The sequence below is a fragment of the Filicampus tigris genome, chromosome 3 (genome assembly GCF_054856515.1).
Source record: "Filicampus tigris isolate MCC_2025a chromosome 3, RoL_Ftig_1.0, whole genome shotgun sequence".
Classification (NCBI taxonomy): Eukaryota; Metazoa; Chordata; class Actinopteri; order Syngnathiformes; family Syngnathidae; genus Filicampus; species Filicampus tigris.
This window is the reverse complement of record NC_141219.1, coordinates 3876344-3890000: the sequence shown is the minus strand read 5'-3', so window position 1 is coordinate 3890000 and position 13657 is coordinate 3876344. Positions and strand designations below refer to the sequence as shown.

The window sequence follows — 13657 nt, the reverse complement described above, 5'->3', positions numbered from 1 at the left end:
TCTGGGCGCAAGTGTTCACACGACTGCATTTTCCGGCTGATTTAGTTATGACAGCTGGCGCCCGCGAGGAGCACAGCGGTCGGGGAGGGAGTTTTTTTTTTTTTTCGGCGGCGGGGATCGGATCACCCAGGCTGCAGACAAATGATGATGAAGAGATCACTTATGGAACAATCTCCATAATATTTCATGCTCGCTCGGCAGCTCCCGGGCGGCCGCGGGGGGCCTTGCGAGGCTAACTGCTCCATCAATTGATTTGATTCACGGCAGCAGAGGACTACTCGTCGCGTGGAGTATTTCAAATAAATGACAAGCGCGGAAAGGAATGATATCTACATCAATATTAACCCTGAAAGGAATAATGGATGCCGGGCTGCAATTTGCGCCGCATCCTGAGTAATGCCTTGCGCGGCAGAAGGCAGCTGACGGAAGAGTTATAGCTCAGGCGTTTCCTGTCCTCACTACCCCCCCCCCCCCCCCACACACACACACACACACCTAAAGGCACGAGAACAGGGTTCGCAAGTTCGCAAACTTTTTGTGCAGGGGAGACATTTTTCCGAGGATCCCCATCAGAATGCCAACAGCAATTAGACTAACGACTGTACCTCAAAATGTCATAGGAATCAAAATGTTTTATGAATTTGTCATCATAACATAAAACATTTTTTTTTTATTTTTTTTAGAGAAGTCAAATTTAATGTCATAAGTGTAAAGTCAGGTTGTATTCAAGAAAAGCATCCGAAAGCTTTCCAAGAAGAACGCAATCTTACAAGAATAGTGTTTTTCCAACAAGTCCTCATCAGATATCAAGTTAAAGATTAACGAGGGACGAGAGTTACATTTCAAAATTTCAAACCTACAACTTATTCTCATATTATTAAACCTTTTATTTTGGAATAGATGCACTCATTCCCGAACATTAGGACTATGTTCTTGAAACAATGGGCTTGTAATAATTTGCCTTATGCTCTAAATGAAACTTTATTCACGCACGCACGTCAGATTTATGTGAATAGTTTCTTTCCCCTCGCCGTTAACCTCCCAAACAGTTGACTTGTACTTTCAGAGTGGCACTCTAGCTAATTTGCCCATCTCTATAGTGCCGTTATTCATGTATACGTAGTATCTTTGTTACCCTGCATCATTTGCACAATTCAATTCGATCAGCATTTCTGCTCCGTTGCGCAATGCACACTTTATTTTGCAAATGACTCCCTGTGCGTTTGTATTTTTGTCCTACCTGTACTTAATGCATATTTTCTTATCGTGTCTTTTTTTGCAAGAGTACTTGAGCGACTCGCACTGTGCCAGAGACAAAATCTTTGGGCTCTCTATGTGTGCCCAGCGCACGGTGCGAAGGGGCGGACTACACCAAGTGCTGTTTTATTTTTTTTTCCTCGCAGATGCACGTAGCTTGGCACAGTTAAAAACAGGCAGTTTGCGCCGTCGTGGGCGTGAAAACCCAGCCGACTGCTTCGCATCCAGCCGAAGCAGCTTCGGTAACGATCTAATCCGTCTATCCGTGGCTCGTGGACCCCAATTTGAAAACCTACGCCCAAGCGGATTCGATTTTTGACCTCGAGCGCCGCCCCGCCCGACCCCTACACAAATATACAAGCTACATCTTCCCCTCCTCCTGAGGCGGCCATTTGTCCCCCCCCCCCCCCCCCCCCTTTTATTAAGCACATTACAGCCGAGGAGGCTAAAGCCAAGTCGTCTCTCAGCCCCCGCCTAGCACAAAAAGCAGTTTATCAGATGAATCACCCCTGACCGCTTAGCCATTAGAGCGGCCGCCGAAGTGCAGCTCGGGCACGTATGGCGCTAATAATGATGGCGCGCTCGCCTGCTATTAATGCGCGGACATGATGCATGCTCGGCCGCAGCGGCGGTTTAACATGGCTCAGCACTCTAACCTGATCCCGCTCGCACAAACAGGTGTATAATGGATTCAGATCAGGTACATGGATATTTATACTGACCGTGGCGGGTAAAAAAAAAAAAAAAAGAAAAAGAAAGCTTCCCAAGTAAAACTACGAGGGTAGATGATATGGCGGCTCCGCAATGAAAAGCTGATCTCCCAGTTTTGCGTGTTTCTATTGTTTATCAACAGGAACAAGAAAAGCACTGGATTTAAAAAAAAAAAAAAAAAAAAAGTTTTACCACGAGCGAAAAAAAAGAGCTTGTTTAGTAAATGTATGTGTTTTATTTTTATACATTTTGTTTTACTGTTCTTCCACAAGAAAAAAACATGGTAATAGGTAAAGGAAGATTATTGTTGTCATTTTCCAATGAAAAGCATGTCTGATTTATTAACAAAAAGTGTTTAACGAAAATAAATAATTGGATAACATTCTAAAATTATTACTAATTTGTGTTTATTGTTGCCATCCAATGACAGGCATTTCTTTTCTTTAATCAACTCTTCAAAAAAAAAAAAAAAACAATTTCTTTCGGATAATTATTAATGACACAAATGATTTGCATTGGACGGTTATCCCATGAAGCTTAAGGACGGTGCATTTATTTATTGTTGATGACCAATTAAAAGCATGTTTTGGGGTTTTACCAAAAAAGAAAAAATCCTTATTACCAACTAACATCACACAATATGGGCGTGCATGATTTTCATTAGATTGCAGCGTTATGCTATTTGCAAAAAATGCTTTTAATAGCTTCAGGAAGATGCATTTATTGTCGCTGTCTAATGAAAAGCATTTTTCTCCAAATTTTGTGTCTTTGTTGTTGTTTTTTTTTATTTCAGTCCAAGATATATTTTTTTTCAGTTTTGGAGTTTTAGAAAAAAAAATACAGTTACATGGTTTGTATTGGACAAAGATGTTAAGCTCACATTATTTTGTGATTCCTTAAAGGAATTGCTGCGAGATTTCATTTTTTTTTTTTTTTTTTTTTTTTTTTAATAACTTCCAGCATTAAACGTCCGGCATTTAGCTGTTTTCCAGTACTTCTGTCACCCGCGGGAGCTTTGGCAGTGGCGCTGCACTTGTCAAGCAGCATGCAGAGAGTCGCTCATCATCATCATCCTCTCTGGGGCCTGCTTGTTGGTGTCACTTCCCATGTGCGGGCCTGCTAGTTCATGTCAGCCGCTGCAAGCAGGGGAGCGCCCGCCTGCTGTTTTACTTCATGTTCGGCTGCTCGTGACGGGCAGAGTCCAACTGCCCCCAACCCCCCCCCCCCGACTCAAAGGCCCCCTCCCCACTATGGATGTTATGACAGTTAACAATGCCGCCTCGGTAAGCGAATATGACGCAGGCGGCTTTTACGGCCGCTCTTCACAGTCTGTTAGCATGGCGTCCGGGCGACTGTTTTTACTGCCCGTAAATGGAGCGGCGTGCATGGTTTTCTGAGTCTTTAGGAGGACAGTCGGGAGACACGCAAAGCGCCGGGGCCGTTTTGTAAAACAACGACGGAGCCTCTCGCCCCATCGTGAACTGGAGAAGCTTTGCGCCGCGTGTCGCGGAGAGACGGGAGGGCGTCTTCGGTGACACGCGACTCCTGACTTGCATTATTCAGTATCGGTTGTCATGCTACGGCCTCCGCTATTGATGCTTTTCCCATCAGCAAAACCAGGTTACACGAGGTACTCTTTCCAGTACATGATCAGTCAGAGCTCCAACCTCTTGTTCGAGCAGATTTGTCATGGTAGCATTTGAGGATACGCGGCTAGAGATGACCAAAATAAACACGACGGCTAACCTTAGCTCTGGGTGCTGCTGCGGTGTTATGCTCCGCAGTCTCCAGTCAGCTGCAGCACTCCACCTTGCTGAATAATCTGTTGAATAATACTGCTGCATCATTATAATATTGGAGGATACGTGACAACAATAAATACACTTGCTAACATTAGCTTATCTTGTTGCTGCGCCTTATCTCTGGATGCTACAGTGCTATACTCAACACTCCAGTGAGCAGCAATGCTCAGTTTTCTCACTGCCCCTCAGTCTCCCGAATGAAATTTTCCGCCTCATTTCAACATTTGAGGGACGAAGAAATGGCAAAAATGAACACATACAGTATGCTAACAGTTTACCCTGTTGCTGTGCCTTAGCGCTGGATGGTGCAGGATTGTAGTCCGCAGTCTTCTCTTGGCCACCACTGCCCTCAGTCTCCTCAACCACAACGCGTCTCCTTAACGAGAAGTAATGGATTCCTAAAAAAAAAAAATGAATAAAAGAAGATTCAAGCTGTTAAGACCATGCGCCCTTTAAAAAAGAAAAGTTCTTGCTTTTGACGTGAGCCATAATCTCCGGTTAAGTATCCGTGTCGGACAAAATGGTGCTCGTTCCCACACAAAATGGTTGAAACTGCAAAACGAAATTGGTTAAACACAGAGAAGAATCTTCAGAGCTTTGACCTCCTGAGCTGCCTTGCGTTGGACATCGTTAAAAACCGAGACGTTGGACCTCGACAATCCCCTCAAATGTGTTTCAAAGCAGATGCAATTGGTGGAGGCCTGACCCTGAATGCACAGTCAACGCACAGTATTGTCGAAAACCCGTCATACAAAGCCTGCATATTATTTTCCCTACAAAACATGTACACCAGCTGCCGTCTGCTCGCAAAATAGACGTGCGCTTTGTTGGGAAACCGTGACATCGGCCCGTTACATTTATATTTTCTAAACAAAGTGCGGGCAGCTGTACAGTGCGGCGACATCCGCATGGCGGTTACGGCCCGGACGAACAATGACGCCTCTTAGCCTGCAACACAACTGCTATTTGTCACTGTATGCTGATAATATTCATACGGGGGTGGGGGGGGGGGGGGGGGGGGGGCATTGTATGGCTCTGGAAATGGATGTTGAATTCATTCATCAGTACGGATGGAGGGGAGCGATTGGCAGTCGCGCGCCTCGCTCGCCAGTGAGTCGTGACCGCTGCGCGATGGCCGTGTTGATCGTGAGAGTTGGAGCACGGCTTCCAGAGGTGATATTTTGGCGACAGAAGTGTTTCGGCAACGTGGTCATTGAGGGACTGGCTAATGACGTGACTTTTCCGCTGCTCGGATTAATGGCGCGGATGCGCTCTTGTAATGGTGAACCGGAGAGCGTGCTGCACTAGCAAGCTAGCCTCTACGGTTTGCCGAATTACTCAAGCACAACCCAATCAAACATTTTCGACAAGTAAAAAAAAAAAAAAAAAGTAAACCTTTTGGTATAGCTGGTGGCGCAACCCCAAAGACAATTTTTTTTTTTCATCGTCTCAGTCTGTTATTCATTTATTTGTTTGGTTAATGTTGTAAGAAGAGTTTGAATTAAGTGTTGTGGATCATAGTTTGTGGTCTGTTTACCGTCATCACTATCGGCAGTTATGAATTAAATTGCAAAATTGGTAAAGGAACAGTAAATGTAACTGCCTTGTACTCTTGCCACACAGCTAGTCTGCAAACTAAAAGCTCAGCCTCCGGCTAGCGAGCATCACGGCGAGCGACATGCTTCGAGCAGTACTTTAGACTTGGTAACTCGTTTGAAACTGAAATTTGAAAAATATCATTGTATCACCCCCCCCCCCCCAAAAAAAAGTTACATGGTGCTAAGTTAACGCTGAATGTGAACCACAAAACCACAGTACATAAGCTATGATTTTGGCATAGTGTTACATCCCTTGCATTTCTCACCTTTTTAATTTCTGAGGAAGGAAGTGTTCATTGAGGTAGGTATTTATTCCTTAATATTTCTTAACATCATCTGCCTTTCTCCTAATAGTTTCTCTTGACTGGTTCCTTTTCAGGAAGCAGAACGTTTGACAAATGTCCTCTTGCTTCGTTCAAAACTGGTTGAGCTCGATGCTGGGAAAAAAAACAAAAAACCATCCTCTAATATGAGACAACTATTGGAGCAGACTGTAACACTGAGAATGTGTCAACTCCAAAAAAGCAGCTGGAAAGCCCGTCCACCACACCCTGCTCGCCTCCTCTCATTGGTCAGGTACGTACAACAAGCATCACGCTGTCATTTTCCACCCGCTCAGCGAAAAAGTCTTTAACGCTGCATTTTTTTTCCCCTCCAAACAATGCGTGCGTGTATGTGTCTCATAGACTCACATGGCTTTGCCTTGGCTCAGCAATCTCTCTCCCTTTTTGTGGTCATATGCTTAATAATGGTGCAGATATTGTTGTGGGCCAGAGTATGAAAAAAAAAAAAAAAAAAAAAAAAGAGGCCTGCTCAATAGCTTTGGAGGTTATTTGAAGACGTTTATGCCATCGTCGCAGTGATCCTCTATCGGGGTTCAAGTTTTGCCACTATTGACCGTGCGCAATGCTTGGAATGACTGTGGAGCGACTGCAATGGAACCATTAATGATAAAAGTAGAAAAGCTCATTAGTTGATGTATGTTTGTAGCCAGCGTCCATAGCAATTCTAGGCAGCAACAACATGTAAAAAAAAAAACAACAAAAAAAAAGAGGAAGACACCTGGCTGCATGTTATCGAAAATGGATGGATAACACTTGTTGGAAGGTTTTTTTTGTCCCCTTCACCGGGCTACTTGCTGGATCAGCAGGGGCACGTTCGAATCAGTAACACCAAACAGAGGGTCGTGTACTAATTATAAATGATAAATTGGGATTATTGTAGTCTTTTAACAAATTAGGGTGCCACACACAGAAGATAAAGGACAGGGACACCCGACAGCTAGATTGAACTAGCGAAGTTTTACGCATAGCCACTCGCTGCTAGGCAGCACAGTATTCATTTTTGCCTGTGAAAACACAATTGATGTATGTGTTTATTCTGTATTAAATATAAAATAAACGTTTAAAAGGCAGAATGTGTAAAAAAAAAAAAAAAAGTAGCGTGCATCATTTTAGAGTACAGACCTGTCAAGAATAGCTAGCTGAAAAGAACAGAGGGAGAGAAAAGTCACAAAAAGAAACATTTCCATGGCTACGTGTTGCAAGGCAGAATTTCCTTTTGTCCATATATGTACGACTTAAGATCACCATGCTGTGTATTAAATATCTGGAGGGGCACTACCCTTGAAACAAAATTGCTATCTGGTCAAGTTAATGGTACTCATTCACTGATAAATGAATACAAATGTTACGACCGGCACTCTGCGCACAAGTTGAGCGTATATGCGAAATCACCATCGGATTCTTGACGGCCATTTTTTTTTCACACCAATGTGCATATCGTCGCTGTCCTGTGAGAAACGCTTGTGTCCATTTTTTTTTTTTGCAATTTTCTCATTTTTATGTCAATGGTGTTTCTGCGTCATAACGTGAACATTTTATTGTTTTCAAAAATTGGACATAAGTGATTTTCACAGGACAGCGACGATATGAATCAGAATTCATATCCTGGAGTGTTGTTGTAAATTAAATATAAAATACAGTACTTATTGGAGAGAAAGAAACGGTAGCGTCTGTTTTTTTTTTTTTTCCCACCACAGGGCCCTCTGCTGGATCCGGAGGGCCACTGCTGCCCCTAATGCAAAATAGGCCACCGGTTGAAACAATGTGCGCAAGCAATGCGAACAACTGCACAAATTGCACATTGCGCCAATATCAACAACACTGCTGCTGTGCGTCCAAGACTATAAACGAAACTGACCTGGCCCATGTTTGAGTTGTACCCCCGTCATTATGACACACCTACGTATAGTACGTCCCGTAGTTCATTCATAAAAATCCCCTCTTCATACGACCTCTCTCTCTCTCTCTCTCTCACACACTTGGCAGCTGTTTCATTTTAGGGAGCCACCAGACTGCTCACAGAGCCAACTCTGAAAGTGCTCTGGCTGGAGCTCTTCTCTTGATTTAATAAACACTGTCTGCATAAAGCATTGTGTTTTTATATATGCTTTTATTAAAAAAAAAAAAAAAAAAAAACCACTTCTTCTGGTTGGAATATATATTACATTTCATTCCAGGCCTGCCTTCTGCTCTTTTAATAAAGTCCAAAGTGCGAGCAACTGCCCACAGGCTCGGAGCCGCCTGACATGATTCACCGACACGCTTTTAATCTATGCCGCATAAATTAAAAGGTAGTCTATACGGTGCGATCAATACACTGTTTGTCAATACTTGACATCTTTATTATCATGAAGTCAAAAAATTGGAAAACTGGGAAAGTCATTACTGTTTACATAATTTGATGGCGTTTTTGTAAATTGTGAACGGTGTACGTTATCTGCATAAAATAGTTTTTGGCTTTCCTTAAGGGGTATGATGGACTACACAGTCAACGTATTAGGAGACTAGTCAAGAGATTGCAAGATGAAAATCGTAGAATTATGAGGATAAAGTGGAAATATTATGAAAATACAGTCTTTACTTTGTAAAAGTTGATTTCAAAATATTGCCTAAATGTTAATCGAATAAAATCGTACTTAAGGGGAAAAAGTCATGAGAGTAATGCAACAAATGTGAGAAAAAGATTATTTAAATGACAACTTATGACATTACGACTTTTTCTTGAAAAAAAATCTAAAACTTTATTCTAGTAATACTTCAACTTTTTTTTTTTGTAACTCTACAATTTTTTTGATACAACTTTTTTTGATGTAGCATGATACCTATTGTGCCACTGTTTCCCCCCCCAAAATTGTTGTAATGTTCCAAAGGTTTTCATGAAAAATACAACATCTCGTAAAATACCTTTTCCTTAAAAAATACAATTTGTAAAATGTTGACTTCTTTTTTCTTTTAAATTTTTACTATATTTCTGATTCGTCCATTATTGCAGAAATGACTCATGCTCATCTTGAATCCGCACGTGGCGCCAAATGACCCTTTTGAAGCACGTATGTAACGAGCCATCTTGTGTCATATAACCACATTTCTTTACGCCACCGCAGTTAAAATCTAGGTCGTTACGCACCATTCTGTGACCTGAGAAACGTCGTTATGACGCGACCATTTTGTTCCTACAACAGCGATGCAACGCAAATTTGTACATATCGAAATGTGCTGTAGTCTATCACTAAAGTCGTCCATATTTCTCATTTCAAGCCATATTAATTGCCGGCTATCTGTTCGGATTAAAGATGGAAGCAGATTTTTTTTTTTTTTTTAGCATAATTTTACCTTTACAAAACTGGGAGATTTTTTTTTTTTACAAATTTTCACAAATTAAAATTTGAAATTTTGCCATTCAGTCGTAATCTTTTTTTTAATTTTGTATTTTTTTAGATTTTTTTTATTTCACATTTTCAGAACAAGATCATTTCAACACAACCCAAAAAAAAGAAACAATAACAAGAAATGAGCCTGTGTTAATGCTAGCTTGATATTGTCCATCAAAATCTTTCCCTAAACGTCAACCATTTACCCCAATTCTTCAAGAAGAGATCCTCCTTCAGTTTCAGTCTGTACGTAAGGCGGTCCATGTCCAGTATTTCATCTCCAATCGATAGCCATTGATTGAACAATGGCGAATCAGTCTTAAGACGTTTCTTCGTTATAGCCTTCCTACCGGCAGTCGTAGTCATTATTAAAAATAAAACCGATCCGTATGTCATTGTTTTTTTTGTGTTGTTGTTTTTAGCTTCACGTACAACACACAGGCGCAGTTTTTACATTCATTTATGTATCGGTCAAGCCCCAGGAGTGAAAAAATCCTGAAGTCATCCCTGGATAAATATTGCCAATATGCAAAACACACATGACACGTGATTAATATGTTGAGGTTGCACAGTCGGCAGCGTTGTTCTCCGAACGTTGTTTCCATTGTCCTCGCTGTTCGGATCAACGCCGAATGTCACTCGAATGTGATCCCGCTCTGGCGCATTATTTTTGCGCTTAATTCAAATGTAATGAATAATCTGAGGCCACCTTGCTGGAGAAACAGACATAATGGATTCATCTCACAGGTGGTCACTGAGTGAATTATGGGATGGACCACGTGGATAAACACGTCCCTCCAAGTGACCCTCGCATGATGTTACTTCCGTACATAAACATGGGGCGGCCGCGGCCATGCAAACACGCAGCTGTAATTAGTACCATGCACTATTTCCAGCGCTCTTCCAAACACGAGCCCCACCAACGCCCCGAGGCGGACCCCCCCGCCCCACCCCGCCACCAACCCAACAATCCCCCGCTGTCGCTTCCGTCTCGCGCAGATGCGAGGAGGCTCAAACAAATAGACGCATTTCCACCTCCGCATCCACTGCGCCTCGGGTTCCCTCGGCCGACAGCCACCTGTTGCTCGTCTTTAAATGCTAACCGGTGTTGGACCAAGTCCTCTCATGTGGAAATAAGTGCGATACCTCCACCGCACTCTTTGCTCCCCACTTGGAAAACTCCCAGGAAGTGTAATGACTTATATCAAATTGAAGCAGAGTCCCGTTTTTTTTTTTTTTTTTTGTTGTGCTGCTCACAGTCTCCCTCTCAAATAAACAATTGAGAATACATGGCTATAAACGATAAAAGTTAGCACACGCGCTAATGTTAACTTAGTCTGTGGCCGATTCTCAGCTCTCGATGTCAAGTGTTATTGCTCCATTGTCTCCATTTTGCAGCATCGACCGTCAAGGCTTCTCTTGAATAAACTTGCTTTGTTGTGACGTGTGTGGCTAGAAACTCCCCGCAACCCTCCAAAAACACACATGCTAACCGTTAGTTTACTGTTTTGCTGCCTGTACCTGTACTCTTCCACTCCACACACAGTCTCCTCTTAGATAATATTTCGATCCTTATCGACATGCTGAGAAGTAAATGCAGGAGCTCTTCCTTCTCCTCGACTGTCGTTGTTTGTTCGCATACGTGGAAACAACCGATACGTTCAATTAACGTGGCCTTGTTTTTGCAGTTTCCCGTCGCCGTGGAGAAAATCTCAAGGTGACTGCTGCAGCCGGGGGTTTAAACTTGTGCCCTCCTTGCTACTTTTGCTTTTTGTCTTTTAAGTAAAGTCCAGCGTTTGCAACCTCAAACGACCCAAACCGTTCCTTTTCATCAAACCTCAATTAAACCCGGGCAATTAGTAAAGTGAAATTAGCGGCATTTAAGAGCATCCATTTACTTAATTAAAGTTAGATGATGAGAGGGCAACGAGTGAAGAGCAATAGATCTGGATATTGGGTGTCAGCTAGAGCACAAAGTGGGACTCTGACAAAAAAAAAAAAAAAAAGACGAGAAAAAGAAGCCACAAGTAAATAAATGAAGAGCGATGACCGCGTGGCCTGGAGCGGGTATCGTGTAGTGCTTCCACAGTGTTGTGTGCCGACTTATGAGACACGGGGCCTCTCATTACAATGCAGCGAAATTCGGCCCAGCGCAGCTCTGTTACTGATGCCTTAATGCATACATGGATGTACAACTGTACGGTGGCTGCTTACGTATGTGCGACGACACACTTTTGAACCCGAGGAACCAAGGATGGAAGCAGGTGTCCTCGTCTTAGCTGCGCGGAACTAAAAAGCTCGGTTTGAAGGCAGTGGTTCTCAAAGTGGAATCCACGCTAGCTGTAGCTGTCATAATTTGCAATAAATTATAATGTATCGTTCCAAAAAGTGTATCCCTACAGTTCATTACAGTATAGTATGTGGGGACCGGCACGCCAACATACTATACCAGTACTTCTCAAACTTTTTACAGCGAGTACCACCTCATAAAATATTTATCCCTCCAAGTACCAACATGAAAATACAAAGGTCAACATTTTAGCCCTAAAAAGCACATTTGCTGTACATACGGTAAGTTAATAACACAAATGAACTGTACTTTAAAATGCACTTGAGATGTAAAAAAATGTACTGTGCTAGATTAAAGGAAAAACAACTTTACACACGCTGTTGAGTAGCTAATAGCTTAATTTTAATATGTTTTTGAGTCTCTGTCATGTTTTAAATGTTGTGTATTTTACTTGTATTTAATTCAGTCATTTGTTGGTGTCCCACTAGAGAGAGCCTGTGCACCACTGGTGGTACTCGTACCACACTTTTGAGAATCACTGTACTAAACCGATTACTCCCTACCTTTGAGTTGGTATGCTTAAGTACACACTAAGTGGAATAAGGCAACAAAATGCAAAACAAAATATTAGATTATATTAGGGGGCTTCATAAGAAACCAAAAATTGTCGCATTGTTTAGATGTACCTAGGCGGTCACTTCTTTTCTGAGTTTGGTCATGTGATGTTGGCAAGCCGAGCCGCGATTGGCCGGTAACAATCAACAGCAAGTGGTAAAATGGCTGCCACCTCAGAAAAAAAAAAAAACGGGCGGATTTTGCTGTGTAATCCATATTCCACAAGCGCAATATTAATCACAATAGTGTTTGGACTAGTCTATTGTGAAGGACATTTTTGACTTGACTACTTTAACCAAGTAACCACCATGCAAATACACAAATGCTAGCATGGAATGCAGCTGTTCAGGCCTTCAAAGTGATTGGAATGCCCCTGTTGTTTTTGTCATCCGATAACAGATGTCATATGTCCCAGGACGTTCATTCAGTCACAAACATTTAGCATCCTCGCTAATGATTAGCCAAAAATGGACGTGTGTCCTCCGCTGTTGTCGCGCTCCTTAAGAATAATGAGCGCCGAAGGGTTAGCCGCGGGTCACGCCCAGCTCCCCTCTTTTGCCGTGTTATTTATTCAGCCCAATGAGAAATTGATCACATGATTGCGTTAAGAGGCACCTGATTCGTTATAATCAGCCCGGTATTGGCAGGACTCGGACCCCGGGGCCTGGCTATTGCATTAGTAGCGCTCGGGCAGCCATAGGTCAACCCCCCACCCCCCCCCTCCCCCCGCGCCATTTTACAACTACGTCCGTGACCTTTTCACCACCAGCGGCAAAGCACACGGCGTATGACAGCGACGTATGACGCAGCTATATTAGCGTCCGCTTGAACCACACGACGGTGGCGACGCCTCAGGGGACCCGTGCGGGGACGATGAAGCCATGACCTGTGCCCAACATTTTTATTTATTGGGAGATTAGCAGGAACTCCATGCTTGGGCTGGTTCTGGGAATTGATTTGAAACATTCCCTTTGACCGTTTGCCTTGCTTTTTTTTTTTTTTTTTTTTTTTTTTTTTGTGTGTTGTTTTTTTTTTTTTCTTTTCCCAAATGAATGACAAACAGTGTAAACGACCAGGTGCACTAAGCTATTTCCCTCCCCCCGTGGTTATATCACGTCAGCTCATTAATCAAATGCGCCCGCCGCTCTGTTTGCACTGGGCCACTGCTGGCGTGCTTGTTGATTTAACCATAACACCTCCACACATTAAAATGGCCTTGGATCCTAGTTTAAACTTTAGCAAAACACCTTGATTTTTTTTTTTTTTTTTTTTTTTTTTTTTTTTGGAATGAGTTGAACACAAGTTTGCTGCAGTTAACTCAGGCTTCGAATATGTGCTTTTAAAACAATAAGTCATAGCATTGTGTTACATTTTCCCATTTTACGATTTGCAATCAAACTTCACAGATCATATAATTAATCCTATTGTAATGAATAATATTGTTGATCTAACCTCCCAAGTAAAATTTACAATATTCTCTATATATCATTCCCACTTTTAATCAGTATAATACATTACATACTGTCCATGTTTCATTTGTATTTATGTTTAATTATATTAGTTTTACTTTGATACATTCAATTCTTAATCCTAAAAACGTAAACAATATGGCAGGATACTGTTATTATTAGAGCTTTATGATTTATCATTTGTAGTCCTTACATCTGTA

At 42.2% G+C, this 13657-nt stretch overlaps 1 long non-coding RNA gene across 1 annotated transcript in view; it reads left to right on the top strand.

Annotated features, from left to right (window-relative positions):
• Positions 1 to 13657, top strand: part of LOC147149596 (uncharacterized) — an 81055-nt gene that overhangs the window by 47286 nt on the left and 20112 nt on the right. The window contains exon 4 of the long non-coding RNA XR_015086135.1: positions 5748 to 5944. This is a non-coding gene — a long non-coding RNA (uncharacterized LOC147149596). The remainder of the gene's footprint in view (positions 1 to 5747; positions 5945 to 13657) is intronic.